Raw genomic sequence first — 20,148 nt, 5'->3', positions numbered from 1 at the left:
CATGAAACACATGAGCTTTTTAAGTAATCTCACTGTACCTGAGAGGCACCTGCTGCTCCAACATCTCCTGGGCCGATTCTGTAAAAGTAAAAGAAAAAATTATTGGGCATATGGTTCTTTGAAGAGGAAAGCTTTACAATGCAGTGAAATATAGATGGTCCTATCCACCAGGTAGAAAATAGCAAACTGAGTTTGGTCCAGATAATCCAGAGCATTTGGAGATGTGCAACAAGTCACAATGGCTAAAATGATACATAGGATGTTTATTTTTATTAGCCAAGAGCTGGAAGATTATATAGAATTGTATGCAACATAAGTTAGGCAACACCTTGAGTACTGTGTACAGTCTGATCTTCATTGCTGGAAAAAATGTGTCTGCACTGCAGAGGGTCAAGAGGAGAATTCCAGAGACGTTGCCAGGGCTGTGTTAATAGACTAGATAAGCTACGGTTGTCTTCCTTTGAACAGAGGAAGCAGAGTGGAGACTTGATTGAGGTGTATAAAGTTTTAAGAGGCCCAGCTAGAATTAATAGACAGAGCTATTTCCCTTAATAGAGGGATCAAAAACAAGAGGACATTGATTTAAAGTAATTGGTGGAAAGATAAGGGAGAAGAGGGAACAGAATGATTTACACCCAGGGAATGGTAGAGGTCTGGAACTCACTGCCAGAGAGTGGTAGAGGCAGAAATTCCCATCACATTTAAACAGTAGCTGGATATGCATCAAAGAGCTGTCACCTGCTGGGTTACAAACCCAATCCTGGGAGGCACCACTAGTCTGGGCAGCATCTTCAAATAGCATGGAAACGATAGACCGAACGGCTCCCTTCTGTCGAAATTTTCCATGATTCTATGATCGTTAAAGTTTTTAAAACTTTCACAAACATTCTAAAAACATACATTTTGTTTCAAATTTTACAGGTTTATAGTTTTTTAAAAAATACTTTGTAAGCACGTACAGATACATTAAAACACCAATAATTTGTTATCTGATTGTTCAGAAATATCAATAGTTTGGCATCTAACTCACAGGAGGATACGTTTTACTGTAATTAGATGTTTAAAACCATAGCAGAGGACTTTATACTGGGGCAATTCAGGCTGTCTTTGGGGAAAATGTATCTTTCAAATGTAGTGGGTGGATTTTGTTGCTAGATGTCCCAGGTGGTTGATCACATTTGATGGTGAATCCCATTGGCTGAGGCACACACTGAATCAGCAAGCAAGTAGAGAATTGACAGATTACAGGGGCAGTTATGATTTGCGTGCTTTGGCTGGTAGGTTTCACCCCATAGTGACTGTTCTGTGCCCATTGTCATTACATTGGTTCCTGATTTTAGATGTAAGTGCCTGACAGAAATAACAGCTTTTTGGAGAGCGGAGTCAACCCACGTACCTCATGATACTTCAAGAATATCATTGACATTGAATTTGAAAGGGATCATTTAGTATTAATGTAGTAAAGTTCATTTAGGCACTGTCAGGAAATTTTGCCCAAAGTTGGCGTGAAATTGTGCTGGTAATTACAGTTGAGACTTCCATTAAGATTTATTGACGTTGTCACTAATTTAAAATCTTCCATGAACCAGCTTAATCACACAGATAAATGGGACAATTCTTTCCTACAAAAACTATTCCCTGATGTACTTAAGAATGGTAACCAGGTGCAAGTTTAGTAATGCAACTGAAAATGGGATGAGCTGAAGTAAACAGCTTCCAGCTGTAATAAACCAATTTAAAATTATTGAAAATTATTTAAAGCTATATTAAGTCATTTACTAGTTTGTTTGTTGTACACTGTCATTGTTACTACCTTTATTTGAAAAAAAGATAAGAAAATACTTTTAAAACTTGTCTGCTGTTACTTGTGTCCAAGGAAATGAGTGCAACATGAAAAAATTCCCCACACCTTCCCTTCAGTGAAACCTTGCAACTTGTGTCGATGGAGTGAGGCCAAGTTCTGGGGAGGGTCTGATCCAAGTGAATTGATTTGTGAACTGGAATAAAAGAACGTGGAAAACATAAACCTTTGGGTGTGGTGTCTTCACTTGTGAAATTCCATCACATTATACACCGGGATTGCGCTGAAACCTGGCTGCCAAATCTAACAGTACCCCATGATGCTGGGAACTCATGTCTGCTGTATGAGCTGTTTTTAAGTGCATTTATTTTAACATTGCCCTTTTCCAGCTTTTACACAGTTTTCAATATTCCTTACCAGCTAATCAGCCTAAAAAGCTTGGGAGAATACTTTCTTACCAACTTCATGCTGTTGATTCTCTCTTAGGTTAACATTTATTATAAACAGGTGGTCTGCATTCTTGTTATGTTATTAGATATTAAAGTCCTGATTCACTGAAGTGAATTTTAATGAGGTGGAGAACATTGGTTAGATATGGGTGGTGCGTCAAAGGCAGGGAAATTGAAAGCATGTTGGAGAAATGGTTCCAGGATATTAAACTCTGTGCATGGAACTTTCTTGGGAAAGCAGATTGTCAATTAGCATAAGTTAATTAACCAAACAGAGTAGCATGGAGAAAAATGTTTGACTTTAATGTTGAGACTGTTAGTTTGATGGGGTTCCTGAAATTCACCATAGAAAATAAGGTGTGCACATAGCAGCAATAGAGAAGGCTGAAACAATTACAAGGAAATACACCATGCTCCATGGACTCTGTCCACACTTCTTGCTGCCTGGTAAAGCAGCCAACATAACCAAAGATCCCACCCACCCTGGCAATTCTCTCTTCTCCCCCATCCCATTGGGCAGAAGATACAAAAGCCTGAAAACACATATCACTAGGCTCAAGGACAGCTTCTATACCGCTGTTATAAGACTACAGAATAGTCCCCTGGTACGATAAGATGGACTCTTGCCCTCACAATCTACCTCGTTATGGCCTTGCACCTTACTCTCTGCCTGCAATGAACTTTAACTGTAACACTTTATTCTGCATTCTGTTATTGATTTCCCTTGTACCACCTCAATGCACCGTTGTAATGAAATATCCTATATGGATGGCATAATAAACAGTTTTTCACTGCAGCTCATTACATGTGGCAAGAATAAAAAACCAACCAACCATTGAATAGCCTGTATGCACAGCTGTTGGCTACCTGTGTGTTGGAGAGGGTTCCTTCAGTGTTGTTGATGAGTTTAGTTTCTACATTTCAGAAGAGTGTTCACTCAGATCAAGACGTGTGCCATTTATGCCTTAAACTTGCACTCAGTAAAGAGCAACATAGCCATTAGCAGCCCGCTGGCCCCACGTCTGAAGCTGTGCATCAGCGAGGGGAGCAACAGAGAGGTGCAGCCCACTGGAGGCATTAGTCATGGAACAGGGTGTAAAGGCAGAAGCTGAGTTCTTGTAACATGTCCGAATGACGTTTTCCCGGGATTAGTTGGTGATAGACTTCCACAGCCTCCCAGAGGAAGACCTGCTCCCTCTTGGACCAGGTGATCACATGATACCATCGACTTGTCACTCTCCTTGCCAACTTCAGGGCTCTGCTGAAATACATCCATGATATTCCTGTCAGCAACTCATAAGTACTTAAGTGACTGCCTACTTTTCAGAAGTTGGCAATTATGCCAGCTTTGCTTGCTATGGTGCTGTTCAGAATCAGAGCATGTTTCATTATATGGCTCTAGTTTATTGTTCGCAGGTGCAAGTCAAAATCTGTGTCTTGTATACAGCACAGAAACAGGTCCTGAAACCCACCAAGTCCGCATCAACCATCAACCACCCATTTACACCAATCCCACTTATTCTTCCCAGATTCTCAGCAACACCCCCCAGATTCTACCACTACACACTAAGGGCAATTTACAGTGGCCAACCAACATGTATTGAAGATGCTGGAGGAAAGCAGAACACCCAGACTAAACCCAGGTAGTGACAGGGAGAACGTGCAAACTCCACACAGACAGCACCAGAGTTCAGGACTGAGCCACAGCACTGACGCTGTGAAGCAGCAGCTGCACCACTGTACCACCTAACAACTGTCCACAAAATTAGTAACAACAGTCTACACATAGTAATCTAACGGATCACAAAAAAGATTTTTAAAGTGTAATCCTTGGCGAAAAAAGAACACTAACAAAGCTGTTCATTCAGTTAAAAACATCATGTAGCATGAGAAAGACATCACTATCAAGTGTCAGCAATGGCCTGAGTTCCATAGTTGAGACTGTGATGTATTAAAACCTATACATCTGCTGTACAGAAAAGCAGATAAGCCTGCCTCGGCTGGCAGAATTTTCCAATAAACAATGGAGCATAAATAGAAGCAGACATCTAATTAGACAGCAGGAACAATATGGACTTTCTGAAAGAAGAAATATTCACAGGGAAAAGATAAACAAACAAGGATTCTTCATTTGTCTTATGCTTCATTCACAAAACGTGGATGTCACTGGGAATGCTGGTGTTCTTTAACCCATAAGAAGGCAGAGTTGCCCTTCGAAGGTGGTGGTGGCTGAAATGGATACTGTGTAGCATGTTTTCTTTATTGTCGTTCAATACACAAGAGTAATTTGATAGGTCAATTCTGAGAATAGCTATTTCACTGCCAGAACAGCCAGATTATTTCATAGTAAACTCTATTTTTAAAATTAGAAACCCAGTGAGAAATCAATTTCTGTTCATTGTTATTGTACAATTGCAGCCAAACGACAAATCTTGTCATTGATTCAAATTACCTGTGAACCAATTGAATTCATAGATTCCTATCATTTTTGCCCAGTCTGATTCTTTAATAGTATTAATGAACAGAAATAATATCCAATGTGCCCTGCACAATTATGATATTGAGTACACCATTATATATAGCTCTCTTCCCTATCCAAAATCCATCTAATTTCATGGAAAAGGAAAGAAAAGTAATTACCTAGGCCAATTATGGGAAATAAATGTGGACAATTTCTCTCTGAGTATTTGAGCCTGGACATTCCTTTTTCCATGATTAATGTTGTTCAGTGTCTACAGTTTATACAAAGTGACGTCTGTTCAAGGCAGAAATGGACTCACTTCTTGCTTTAAGTTTTGAGAATCAGCACTTATAGTAAAAGCCTGTAGTAAAAAAACTTAAACGTTATTTACAGCACAGTAACTTCCGACCCAACAAGCCCGCTCCGCCTGTTTAAACTAATGTTAACCTACCCGTATGTCTTTGGAATGTGGGAGGAAACTGGAGCACCCGGACGAAGCCCACACAGACATGGGGAGAAGGTACAAACTCCTTACAGACAGTGGCTGGAATTGAACCCCGATCACTGGCGCTGTAATAGCGTCACACTAACCGCTATGCTACCATTTGCCCATTGTTCACTGGGGAAAGCAATACCTGACCTAGGATGCACTTTGCACGAGTTGAGAAGTGCCTTCTAACCCTCCCAATCCGACATAGCTGAGAAGATTTACTACATAAGTACAGCGCACAGGTATAGGAACTCAGTAGGTCAGGCAGCATCTATGGAGGGAAATAGACAGTCAACATTTCAGGTCAAGACCCTTCATCAGGACCTAATGAAGTCCTAATGAAGGGTCTCGATCCAAAACATCAAATGTTCATTTCCCTCCATAGATGCTGCCTGACCTGCTGAGTTTCTCCAGCTCCTTTGTGTGTTGCTCCAGATTTCCAGCATCTGCAGTCCCTTGTGTCTCTGTATAAGTACAATCTATTTTTTTATCATCTTACATACTTCAATCAAATTACCCCCATTGTATAAGCCTCCCTAAAGCTTTCTCCTCCAAATAAGAAGCAGAGATGATTATACCAAATAAAAATACTGATATTAAAGTGTTGGTGGGTGGCTTAATCCCACCTGTGACATTAAGGATTGTTATTTTTGTAACACTGCATCTCATTGGGTTTGATCATTTAACTTGACATCTGACTGTCACTCTCCCGATATCACTCCTCAGTAATCACAATCAATCCTGGAGGAATCCCAATTCAGTCCAGCTGACTGACCCCGTTCCACTCAGCATCATTGTTGTCTGGAGGATGTCACGTGACCAACCCCTGAGTTCACCAAAGATGTCAGCAATAAGCCACACCCACATAGTCATAAATCCCTAGGTAATAAATCTCTTCTTTTAAAAAAAATCAGTTGTAGAGAAATACAGCACAGAAACAGGTCCTTCAGCTCATAGGTTCCACACTGACCACTGACCACCCATTTATGCCAATCCTATACTAGTCCCATGTTATTTTATTCTCTTGACATTCCCGCCAATTTCTCCCAGATTCTACCACTCACCTACAATTTACAGTAGCCAATTAATCTACCAACCTGCATGTCCTCTGGAATGTGGGAGAGGAACGAAGCACCTGGAGGAGACCCATGCAGTCACAGGGGCAATGTGCAAACTCCACACAGACAGCATCTGAGGTCAGGATTGAACCCAGCCCTCTAGTGTTGTGAGGAAGCAGATCTACCAGATGTGCAGCTGTGGCTCTACTAGCTGTGCCACTGTACTGCCCTGTTTTGTTAACCCTGCAATAGCCAGACCCAGAGATTGGTAACTTCATGAAGTGTTCCAGCCCAGTTCAACCCCATTTTGGTCCCTCAGTGGAAATCCTCCAGGCATCAATGGACCCTGCACAGCATCACACCAGCAGTCGAAGGTCAAAAGTCAAAGTTGAGTTTATTGTCATATGCACGAGCACATGTATGCACAGGTGCAATGAAAAACTTACTTACTAGCATCTTACTAGCATCCGGTACCCAATATTCACAAGAAAAACATAAACTAAATATAAATTATGCACAATTTTTACAAGAAAGAACACAATTAGAACAAAAAGGCAGTCCATTCTAGTGCAAAGTGGTCAAAGTGGTCACAATGTTACTATGTGCAGGTTGGTTCAAGAGCCAAGTGGTTGAAGGGAAGTAGCTCTTCTTGAACCTGGTGAGGTGGGACTTCAGGTTTCTGTAATCTCCTGCCCGATGGAGAGCAGCTGAGAGAAGATGGCATGTTCTAACATCACAGGTGGTGTTGGTCCTCAGGTGATTTAGGCTGTTAAGTGGAGGGGGGTTCCCTTGTAGACGGATCATTTGAAATCCTTAAAATCATATTGAGCTGTGTGGTGCCAGCAGATCGTCTTCCTCGGATGGCTTTGACAGCTGGTGAGGCCCCACCTCCAGATTCACTGGATATCAGAACTGTCACTGTACTGACTGTTGACAAATGTGTTTAACATTCAAAACTGTTCAAAAGGATTCAGGAACTGTTACCATGTTGTAAAGGTATATAAACTTATTAAGGGATATAAAATCATTTAAAAATTAAAACATTAATAATGGTCACACTTAAAACACTAGAATTTACTTAAACTAACAAGTGAAAGAGAGCCTACCTCTGGATTTCCTGGCAGTCACTTTTTCCCATTTATTTCTAAGGGTCAGTGCACTTGTGTCAGACGTAGCCTGGCACAGGTTTGCTCAGCAGACAGCTTTCCCAGATTGAGAGCTGAGAAATCTCTTGAAATCTGCGCTACCCTATTGGACTCCACAAGAAGTCCACCAGAGCAGTGCGAGTGCCTTGGAGCCGAGACATAACTATTGCTGACGATTTCACTTTTGTCTAAGTCTGCAAACCCTGAGCTTCTGCACAGTTAAGTGCTTAAAAGCCACAGATCCCTGTGGATTTGTTGGCTTTTAAGTGGAAGGTCTGGGCCATTATTTTAATTGAGGGTTAATCAAGGTTTACCACAAAGACAAACTAGAATGCTTACAATATAACAGATTATTAATTCTACATCTGGTGGGCCCAATGGCTCTCTCTGATTTTTATTAATTAATTCTAAGTCGTGTTCTTGGCATATTTCCTTTCCCAATTAAATATTTAATCAGTTTAGGGTTGCCAGTTCCGATTGGACGTATTGCTGAAAGTTTCAGTCCATGACATCCCATCTCCAACATCTCTTCATTACCCAATCAAGCAGCATCTTTGTCTCCAATCCTTTTAAAACTAATTAAAGAGAAAAGGTTCGAAGAAAATTGAAGCTATACCATTCGTATCTTGATTCCCCGTATAATTTTTCTCATAAATTACTCATTGGAAAGTCTTAATAAGCACACAGAATGTTTTTTATTCGTCAATCTGATCAGTAATGGCAAGGCCAGCATTTATTGGCCATCCTTTGTTACTCCAACTGTAGTTTGATGCATCTAGTTGATTTAATCCAGCTACTGATGCGGACAGTAAGTGACAGCTTGAGACTGCAGTCACATATGGTAAAACTGGATAAGATCGGCAGGTCTCCTTCACACTTACTGTTTTGGATACCAATTACCTTTTGGTATCAATCTCCTCGTGGCAAAGAAATCCTTCTGTTTAGCATCCTTGGAGATTTCAATAAATTGAAATATTTAAGGAAACTTGCTTACAACTGTCTCAATGAACGCATTGCCAAGGTCAATTTCACAAGTAAAGAAGCAACCAATAATACTCTCAATTCAATGTAGGATTAAATTTGACATGTAACACACAAATGTTATTCTTTGGGGGTGGTAGTATACTTAATGTTAATAGCCGTCTGGAATTATTTTAAAATAGATGCACAGTGTTAAGGCTCATTGAAATATTGGCCCTACTTTTCAGAATTAGAATATAATTAGAATCAGATTTATTATCGCTGACTTAGATGACGTGAAATTTGCTGTTTTGCAGCAGCAGTACAGTGCAAAGACATAAAATTACTATAAATTACAAAATTAAATAAATTGTGTAAAAAAACGGAATAACAAGGTAGTGTTCATAGACCATTCAGAAACCTGATGACGGAGGGGAAGAAGCTGTTCCTGAAACATTGAGTGCAGGTCTTCAGGCTCCTGTACCTCCTTCCCAATGGTAGTAATGAGAAGAGGGCATGTCCCGAATGGTGAAGGTACTTAGTGATGGATGCCGCCTTCCTGAGGCACAGCCTCTTGAAGATGTCCTTGATTGTAAGGAGGGTTGTGCCCATGATGGAGCTGGCTGAGTCTACAACCCTCCGTAGCCTCTTGCAACCCTGTGCATTGAAGTGTCTATATCAGGCTGTGATGCAGCCAGTCAGAATGCTCTCCACTGTACACCTATAGAAAATTGTAAGTGTTATTGATCTATGAATTACGGTTGCTGGATTGTAATTTGTAAGCTTGTACCCAAGGTGACCACAGAGGTTCTACGCACCAAACTGGGCAAGTGAAATGACAGCAGAACCTTGTCCTCATCAGGCTGCATTTAAAGGTAACCTTTCAGTGGGTCTACTTGTGAGTGGTCACAGTTAATTGTAAACCTCTGAGTGCCTGATCTTTCTCTCAAGAGAAGGCCCTAATCATCGAACTGCCTTGTGATTCATGAACCAGTTTGAGGGTTTCATCACAGTATTGTTCCAAAAGGTCTCTGCAAGTGAGATGTAAGATTACAGTAGAACTGTTCTGTCCCAGCTCCAGTGACCTGGGTTCAGTCCTGACCTCTGGCACTGTCTGTGTGGGAAAACAGAAGATTGGGAAACTTTTAAAAACCTGCAGAAAGAAACTAAGAAGGTCGTTAGGAAAGAAAAGATGAAATATGAAAGGAAGTTGGCGGATACCATTCGGAAGGATACTAAGAGTTTTTTTAAATATATAAGGAGTAAAAGAGAGACACGGGTTGATATAGGACCACTTGATAATGGTGCAGGAGATATTATAATGGATGATAAAGAGATGGCAGAGGAACTGAATGAGTATTTTGCATCAGTCTTCACTGTGGAGGACATCAGCAATGTGCCGGTTAGTCAGGAGTCTCATGAAATGGCACTGAGTTCAGTTAAGATTACTAGAGAGAAGGTGCTAGGAAAACTAAATAGGCTAAAGACTGATAAGTCTCCCGGGCCGGATGTGGTGCATCCCCGGGTTCTGAAGGAGGTGGCTTTAGAGATAGCGGAGGCATTGGTGATAATTTTCCAGGAATCGATAGACTCCAGCGTGGTTCCGGAAGACTGGAGGGTCGCAAATGTAGTTCCATTGTATAAGAAAGGTGGGAGGCAGCATAAAGGAAATTACAGACCTATTAGTCTGACGTCAGTGGTGGGAAAGTTATTGGAATCTATCCTCAAGGATGAGGTTATGGAATACCTAGAGGTGCAAGGCAAGATAGGTCCTAGCCAACATGGTTTTGTGAAGGGAAGATCCTGCCTGACCAACCTATTGGAGTTTTTTGAAGAAATCACAGGTAGGGTGGATAAGGGAGAGGTGGTAGATGTTGTGTATTTAGACTTTCAAAAGGCCTTCAACAAGGTGCCACATAAGAGACTGATTAATAAGATGAGAGGTCATGGAATTACAGGTAGGATAACAGAATGGGTGGAGCATTGGCTGGTTGGCAGGAAGCAAAGGGTGGAAATAAAAGGATTTTGTTCTGGTTGGCTACCGGTTACTAGTGGCGTTCCGCAGGGGTCGGTGTTGGGGCCACTTCTTTTTACCTTGTACATTAACGATTTCGATGTTGGAGTAAATGGTTTTGTGGCTAAGTTTGTGGATGACACCAAGATAGGTGGAGGAGTAGGGAGTATTGAGGAGACATGAAGTTTGCAGAGAGACCTAGATAGTATAGGAGAATGGGCAAGGAAATGGCGGATGAAATTCAATGTTGAGAAATGTGCAGCTGTACACTTTGGAAACAGAAATAAACGGGCAGATTATTATCTAGAAGGATAGAAAATTCAAAGTATAGAAGTACAAAGGGACTTGGGGGTACTCATGCAGGATACCTTAAAGGTTAACCACCAGGTCGGATCGGTGGTAAAGAAAGCGAATGCTATGTTGGCATTCATTTCGAGAGCTATAGTGTATAAAAGTAAGGAAGTGTTGATGAGGCTCTACGGGGCACTAGTGAGGCCTCATTTGGAATACTGTGCACAGTTTTGGGCCCCATATCTTAGGAACGATGTGCTGATGTTGAAGAGGGTTCAGAGGAGATTTACGAGGATGATTCCCGCAATGAAAGAGCTTACGTATGATGAGCGTTTGTCGGCTCTTGGACTGTACTCACTGGAGTACAGAAGAATGAGAGGGGACCTCATAGAGACATTTAAAATGTTGAAAGGACTGGACAGAGTAGATGTGGCTAGGCTGTTTCCCTTGGTGGGTGAGTCCAGGACCAGAGGGCACAATCTTAGAATTAGAGGGTACAGTTTCAAAACAGAGATGAGGAGAAATTTCTTTAGCCAGAGGGTGGTTAATTTGTGGAATTCCTTGCCAGGTACAGCAGTGGAGGCCAGCTCATTGGGGATGTTTAAGGAAGAGATAGATAGATATCTAAATAGGGTATCAAGGGATATGTGGATAAGGCCGGAAATTGGGATCAGAATAGTTTTTTTTTCCTCCCCCCCCCCCCACATTTCTCATTTCTTTTTCTTCTTTCCCTTTTCCTTGGAGCAGACTCGATGGGCCAGATGGCCTACTTCTGCTCCCTTGTCTTGTGATCTTGTGAGCTTGGGAACTTTATCCTGTGACCACATGGGTTTCCGCTGGGTACACCAGTTTCCTCCCACATCTTAAAGATGAGCAGGTTGGCAGATTAATTCTGTAAATTACCCCTACTGTGTAGACAAGTGTTAGAGTCTGGGGGAGTTGATGAGAATGCTGGAAGAATTAAACTGTGATTGGCGCAGGGTTAGTATAAATGGGTGCTTCTTGGTTGGTGGGGACTTAGGCAGAAGGGCCTCCTTCTGTGCTCTCTAGCTCTATAATTCTCACTGTAAGTCACATGGCCAGGTCAAGCGTCAACTGATTCTTGTTTCTCTGCTAATTACAAATGAGTTAACTTTAAGATTAATACTGGGATTATTAATGTGTGATATATGAACAACTTCTTGGCGGAAGCTTCTGTGTGCACAAGAGATAGAGACCAGGAACCAGAAAGAGCTTCATTTTACCTGAGATAGCTTTCTGCACCCTCATGTAATGAGAGACTATAAATAATGCTTCCCCTCATCAACGGGTCATGTGGAGACATTGTCACATTACAACCTTCAAATTCAAGATAACATTGTTAATGATGATGAAAGAAAGTGACTTAGCACCTGTGTTTCAATGATAGGTCATCATACTCCATGTAGAGAAGGCTGAAGTGGTTACTTTAGATCACAATAATGCTGTGCTGTACAGTCCATTCATTCATCTCTGTTGAGCATGGCCGCTCATTTTTCTGCACAATTTCATCAATTCACCTTCAATTTAAAGCATAGCAAAAGCATTTGGTTCAGCATTAAAAGAAGTAAAAATGACTAACATTTGAACAGGAAAAGACTTCCATTTAGGACAATTTTAACTCAAATATAATAGTTAATGCAACGTTGCACTGTTGATGGATTATTTTATAAATAAAAACAGAAAATGCTGGAAATAATCAGCAGGTCAGGCTGCATCTGTGGGAAGAGAAACAGAGTTAATGTTTCAGGTCGAAGACCCTTCAGCAGGGAAGGAGGCAATAAAGGTATTTTTATCATTTTCTGTTTTTGTTTTAGATTTCCAGCATCTGCAGTTTTTTGTTTGATTTTCATGTGTTTTAAGTCTGGTGCTCTCCCACTCTCTAAGCCTTGTCTGTTGCTTTCACTGCTCCACCATCACAGCACTCCCCTGTAGTAATACCTGGCTGCTGGAAAGCCAGCCCACTTTCCACAGCTGAGGAGGCAGGTGTCTGTACAGGATGGCCATGGTGAGACCTCGGCTATCCAAGAACTGGTTTCCAGCTGTTGCTTTCACCAGGAATGTAATCAGCATATTGGGTGAGTATATAGCCAGAGAGATTGTGGTGGGAGGAGAAATCCTTGGGGAGGACAGGACTTTCAAACTCTGGAATGCCGCTGTGGCATGTATGATCCAGATCATGTGATAGCCTCCAGATCCTTGCTGATGAACATCACACACTAAACAGCTGCCTGTACCATGGTGGCTGCAGTATTATCCAGTCATTACTCTCCCTGGTCCTGCAGAACAGTGACCTTCTCATGGTGGAGATCAACTTGCTGCTGTTTCACAGTCTACAGTGCTCTGATGGGATCAGGCTAAAATTCAATGAAACTTTGAATGGTCTTGGCCTTAGGCTTCATAAAGCAGAACCACTGCCCTATCATTCGTCACCAGCACAGAAGTGTAGATCACTGCAAGAGTACATGTGAAGTTCTCCTGACTCCATGTGACCTCCTAAAGGATGTGAGAGGCGGACTTCCCTGTGTTTGTACATTCAGTCTGACAAGCCCACAAACCTCCCATTGTTCTCATCTGATTCCACGGGGGCAATATTACTGCATGTGGATTTACCCTTGGATGAACGGCCGCAATAGATTTCTTGGAGATTAGATGCTGCATTTTGGAGCAAAAAGCAAACTATTGGAGGAACTCAGCTGGCTGAGCAACATCTGTGGAGGGAAATGGACAGTCCAAATAAAGGGTCTCGATTCGAAATGTCAACTGTCCATTTCCCTCCCCAGATGCTAGAATATCTAGATGAAAAACACTGTGATGCTGGAGGAACTCAGCAGGCCAGGCAGCATCCATGGAGAAAAGCAGGCGGTCAACATTTCGGCCAGGACCCTTCTTCAGAACTGAAGATAGGAAAAGGGGAAGCTCAATATATAGGAGGGAATACTAGAGAAACAAAGGACTGTAGATGCTGGAATATCTAGATGAAAAACATGACTATGGTGCTATCACTAACTCTTACCTGTATCTACCTATCACCACCTTGTGCCCACCCCACCTCCCCTCCTTTGTCCACCTATCACTGCTCTGCTTTTCCCTCCCATATATTGGGCTTCCCCCTTTCCTATCTTCAGTCCTGAAGAAGGGTCCTGACCCGAAATGTTGACCGCCTGCTTTCCTGCACAAATGCTGCCTAGCCTGCTGAGTTCCTCCAGCATCATCATGTTTTTCAGCTGGCACCATGCATTTCATCCTGGATCCCTCCAAGAATTAAAGAAATAAATTACAGGTATATTTGCATAATAGCTACCGATCTTTGTCAATCTAAGAGTTATATCTTTGTGTGTCAATGTAACTTTTACATGTTATTTATATGTAATTCCATGTTGATAATAACTATTATAAATCTATATAAAACTTTGAATAAAACATTTATTGCATTTTTTCTAGCATTGCGTGTCACTGATTCTGATGTCACTGCAATTGCCCAAATTTAGCCCATGAATGTATTCAAAATCAAAGTCGAGTTTATTGTCATATGCACAGGTGCAATGAAAAACTTACTTGCAGCAGCCTCACAGGCACATAGCATCAGATAAGCAGCATTCACATAAATTACACATAAATTATACACAATGTTTACAAGAAAGAACACAATTATAACAAAAAAACAAAGTCCATTTTAGTGCAAAGGGATCAAAGTGGTCATACTGCTGCTAAACTGAAGTGATTCAGATTCTGGATCTATTTGGACAATATATTTGAGGACTGCATACTTTCTGCAGTAAAACCAAACTCAGGTCACTTTGCTGAGCTTCCTGAAATTCCAAACTTGGTGTAGCACAGTGGCACAACAGTTAGTGCTGCTGCCTCACATCACCAGTGACCCAGGCTCAACTCTGACCTTGGGTGCTGTCAGTGTTGACTTTGTGTATTCGGTCTGTAACCAAGTAAGCTCCCACAATTGATGAGGTGTTGAGAACATCAGCAGCAAGGGAGAGTGGAGTTCTCTGGTTTCTTTCTACGTCCCAAAGACATACTAGCAGATTAACTGTCTACTATAAATAGTACCTCTACATAGACCGGTGGCAAAAAATAATTAAAGATGGTTGATGGACATGTGAGGACGAATAAGTTGCAGGGTTACAAGGAAAAAAGAGGGGGAGTGGAACTGATAGGATTGCTCTGCTGGGAGCTGCCATGGACTCAATCGGCTGAATGGCTCTTCCTGTCTCATAGTAAGTGCAGTATATAAAGTTGATTAAAGCACACGGTACCAGACCACGTCCTGCAAGCTACCAGTTGTCAAAACTAAATTTGTCTTCAAATACGTTAAGCAGTTCCTACATAGTTTCTCCTAATAATGTTGTCTTGGATTCTAACAGCCCCCATGGAGTATGTATTTGGCAGTTCAAAAAAAACACAAATCAATTCAAATTAATCCTGACTCCAGCAGAATCCTAATTCGGTGTTCCAGAAGAAAAAGCAGCACAACGAACATGAAGGATCAATAAAATGGGCTCTACTCCAAAAGTAATATCCAGAAAGTAACATTCACAGCAAAATCTGGTAATGAAATTGGTGCAGAATGTCACATGACTGCCACTGTACATTGGTGTGAGATTTCCATTACCCACAATAACTGAACTCTGTACCTGACAAGTGACAAGAAAATATCACATTGAGCTACAATAGCAGAAACAAACAACTGAAATTATCAATATCAGATAAAGCATGGTATTATGGATTCTATCTGCATACCAAGGGCCTTGTTTGACAGAGTGATGTGTTTAAATGAGTTCATGTGGTGAGTCAAAGCGGATGCAAGGTTGGAAACTTGTTTGTTTTAATGTAACATGATTGATTACCATCCCCCAGATGTACTGGATTAGACCACTTATGCTAGCTGCTTAAGTAATGCATGGTAAAACTTCTGATCTCTGCCTCAAACCAATACTATCCTGGAAGGATAGAACGTTCTCGAAAGTCTGAGCCCATTCTCACCACCCTTCTCCACCGCTGCTTTCGAGAGATTTCGAAAGTGCCGCAGGAGGGAGGCGTGTTTTGTTTTCCACCCTGATGATGAGAGGCTCAAACCCAGTGCTTCAGAAAGCTTCAGCCTAGTCTGATTCTGAATGATTGATGGGATGTTTGTTTCATACTTGCTTCTGAGCATGTTCTTGAATCTTTTTCTATGTGGGCCAGGAAGAAAGCCTATGACCGAGGTAATCAATGTAGGATATGTAGAGATAACTCAATGCTTAATTTAATAAGCATTATCTATTCAAGTTCAAGAGATTTATGGCTTTAAAGAAAATAGGAAAAAATTACTTGGATGGTAATAAATTTTACCACTTGGAGTTTAATCATCTAGATAGCATAAATTAAGACAGCCAAATCAATAACCATGTGCACAGAGAATGCAGAGTAGGTTCACATGGACAGAAACTGGCAGTCATGTTTTTGCCTTTAGTTTGAAAAATACTTTAAATGGAATTTCATGACCTGGAACAGAAATTCAAGCACAGTAACTGACCCATTTGCTCAACAGACCCATGCTGGTATTTATGCTCTATGAGTCTTTCCTTTGTTGGTTCATCTCACCCAGGAATTGTCAGACTGCAGTCAGTGGGTCAGATTTGTCCCTTCACTGAAGGTGGTCACTCACAGTGGAAAGACCCTTCGTCCACCTCCTGCCATTGGGCTGAATAAGTTGAGGAGGGAATCATGCTTGATGGGTGGGGAGTGTTGGGGAAGCAGGTCACCAGTGAGGAGAGGATTGCCAGAGGTGGATGAGTACTTGCGTGAATGGATTGGGAAGTCAGGCAGATGATATGGGATGGTTGGACAGATGTTTGGAAGGAAATAGGACCAGGACGATGAAAGGAAATGGGGCCAAGCAGATGTTTCAGGGTGGTGGACAGGAAGGGAAGGATTGAAGAGACGTGGAGGACCTTACAGAATTTGGAGATGGGGGAGGGGAGTCAGAAGATGGGGGGCTGGACAGGCGTTGGGATGGTACAGGGAGGTAATTGGGGCATTGAGCAGATGATAATATTGGGGTGCTGAGAATCATAGAATCATAGAATAGTACAGCACAATACAGGCCCTTCGGCCCACAATGTTGTGCTGACCTTTAAACCTCACCTATCTAACCCCTTCCCCCCACATATCCCTCTATTTTAAATTCCTCCATATGCTTATCTAGCAATCTCTTGAATTTGACCAATGTACCTGCCTCCACCACCGCCCCAGGCAGCGCATTCCATGCCCCAACCACTCTCTGGGTAAAAAACCTCCCTCTGATATCTCCCTTGAACTTCCCACCCATTATTCTAAAGCCATGCCCTCTTGTATTGAGCATTGGTGCCCTAGGAAAGAGGCGCTGGCTGTCTACCCTATCTATTCCTCTTAATATCTTGTATACCTCTATCATGTCTCCTCTCATTCTCCTTCTCTCCAAAGAGCAAAGCCCTAGATCCCTTAGTCTCTCCTCATAATGCATACACTCTAAACCAGACAGCATCCTGGTAAATCTCCTCTGCATCCTCTCCAACGCTTCCACATCCTTCCGATAATGAGGTGACCAGAACTGGACACAGTACTCTAAGTGTGGTCTAACCACAGTTTTGTAGAGCTGCGTCGTTACCTCGCGGCTCTTAAACTCAATCCCACAATTTATGAATGCTAACACCCCATAAGCTTTCTTAACTACCCTATCCACCTGTGAGACAACTTTCAGGGATCTGTGGAAATGAACCCCCAGATCCCTCTGCTCCTCCACACTACCCAGAATCCTGCCATTAACTTTGTACTCTGCCTTGGAGTTTGTCCTTCCAAAGTGTACCACCTCACACTTCTCCGGATTGAACTCCATCTGCCACTTCTCGGCTCAGCTCTGCATCCTATCAATGTCCCTCTGCAATCTTTGACAGTTCTCCACACTGTCCACAACACCACCAACCTTTGTGTTGTCTGCAAACTTGCCAAACCACCCTTCTACCCCCTCATCCAAGTCATTAATAAAAATCACAAAAAGTAGAGATCCCAGAACCGATCCTTGTGGGACACCGCTGGTCACAGCCCTCCAATCTGAATGCACTCCATCCACCACAACCCTCTGCTTTTTACAGGAAAGCCAATTCTGAATCCACACGGCCAAGCTTCCCTGGATCCCATGCCCTCTGACCTTCTGAAGAAGCCTACCATGTGGAACCTTGTCAAATGCCTTACTAAAATCCATGTAGACCACATCTACTACACTACCCTCATCAATCTTCCTGATCACCTCCTCAAAGAACCCTATCAGGCTTGTGAGACATGATCTGTCCTTCACAAAGCCATGCTGGCTGTCCCTGATCAGACCATGATTCTCTAAATGCCCATAGATCCTATCTCTAAGAATCTTTTCCAACAGCTTACCCATCACAGACGTAAGGTTCACTGGTCTATAATTCCTTGGACTATCCCTACTTCCTTTCTTGAATAAGGGCACAACATTTATCACCCTCCAATCCTCCAGCACCATTCCCGTGGACCACGAGGACTCAAAGATCCTAGCCAACGGTTCAGCAATCTCCTCCCTCGCCTTGCGGAGCAGCCTGGGGAATATTCTGTCAGGCCCCAGGGACTTATCTGTCCTAATATTTTCTAACAGCTCCAACACATCCTCCCTCTTGATATCTACATGCTCCAGAACATTAACCTTACCAACATTGTCCTCAGTGTCATCAAGGACCCTGTCCTTGGTGAATACTAAAGAGAAGTATTCATTGAGAACCTCACCCACTTCCACAGCTTCCAGGCACTGCTTCCCACCTTTGTCTCTAATCGGTCCTACCTTCACTCTCGTCATCCTTCTGCTCTTCACATAAATGAAAAAAACCTTGGGATTTTCCTTAACCCTAGTCGCCAAGGCCTTTTCATGTCTCCTTCTTGCTCTCCTCAGCCCCTTCTTAAGTTCTTTCCTTGCTACCCTATATTCCTCAAGAGACCTATCTGATCCTTGCTTCCTAAACCTTATGTATGCTGCCTTCTGCTTCCTAACTAGTTGTCCCACCTCTCTTGTCACCCATGGTTCCTTCACCCTGCCATTCCTTCTTTGCCTCACCGGGACAAATTTATCTCTAACCTCCTGCAAGAGATCACTGAACAATGACCACATCTCCATAGGAGGAAGGTATAAGGGGGATGTCAGGGGTAAGTTTTTTACACAGAGAGTGGTGGGTGCATGGAACACACTGCCTGCAGAGGTTGTGGGGGCAGGTACATTAGGGACATTTAAGAGACTCTTATATAGACACATGAATGAAAGAAAAATAGGGGGCTATGTAGGAGGGAAGGGTTAGATAGATCTTAGAGCAGGATAAAATGTCGGCACAACATTGTGGGCCAAAGGGCCTGTACTGTGCTGTAGTGTTCTATGTTCTATGTTAAGAATAGGGGAGGGGCGGTTGTTTACAGAGCTTACACATGGAAGGATAGTTTAAGCATGGAGGGAGAATAGATTGAGGTTGAGGCCAAAGCAGAAGGAGAATGGAAAAAGACAGGGAGCAGAGAAGGATGCAGTTAGAGAAATCACAGAGAAGAGATTAACATAAATGAAGGGCAAAGTGAAAGGAGTCAGCGAACCGAATTATTATCCGCTGCACAAGTCAGAAGTAGACTGACATGGCAAGCATGGATTAATCCTCATTTATTACAGAGAAAAAATGAAGAGAGCCTGAAATCACAAAGCATAAGTTATTATGGGGAGAAACATTGATTACTTAGGTGCTTGAAATTTAAGAAACAAAGGGATAAGTTGCTTCAAATATATTACTTTCAAAATGATTTTACTTTGAGCTGTTTCCCCATCTCATTATTTTTATATTCCTTAGGACAAAAACCAAAATAGTTTCAGCATGTTACCATTTCTTTTTGACAGGGCAATAATTATATCATCATTTAATATTAATCTATCATAAGCATTAAATTTACTGAAGCAACACAAAAGACTGTGTCATTGAAAGTTCAATTGCAAAGCAAATAATACTTATAATCACAGTTATATATACTTAAGTATTGAATAGTATACAATCAGAAGCTTCTCCAAATATTAAAAAGTAATATGAATTAGTTGGCATGAAGACCTTGAGATTAATGATCCAATAGATCACAGAAGCCTGAGATTGAAAAGCAAAAATCTGCAGATGCTGAAAATCTGAAATAAGTTCAGAAAATGCTGGAGGTACTCAGCAGGTCAGGGAGCATCTGTGGAAAGAGAAGCAGGGTGAGCGTTCCAGGCTGGTGACCCCTCTACAGAAGTGGAATGGTGAGGAAACATGGAGGTTGTAAGATGGTGAGAGGGTGATGGCGGACCGAGAAAAGAGAAACGTCTATTTCATTCCCTATATCAACATCTTAATGGATTATGAGGCCAGTATCTTAAGATGTTCTCATCACCACCACCATGTCTATTTCTTTGG

This window comes from Pristis pectinata, chromosome 9 (genome assembly GCF_009764475.1).
Source record: "Pristis pectinata isolate sPriPec2 chromosome 9, sPriPec2.1.pri, whole genome shotgun sequence".
Lineage (NCBI taxonomy): Eukaryota > Metazoa > Chordata > Chondrichthyes > Rhinopristiformes > Pristidae > Pristis > Pristis pectinata.
Note: the sequence above shows the minus strand (reverse complement) of the source record.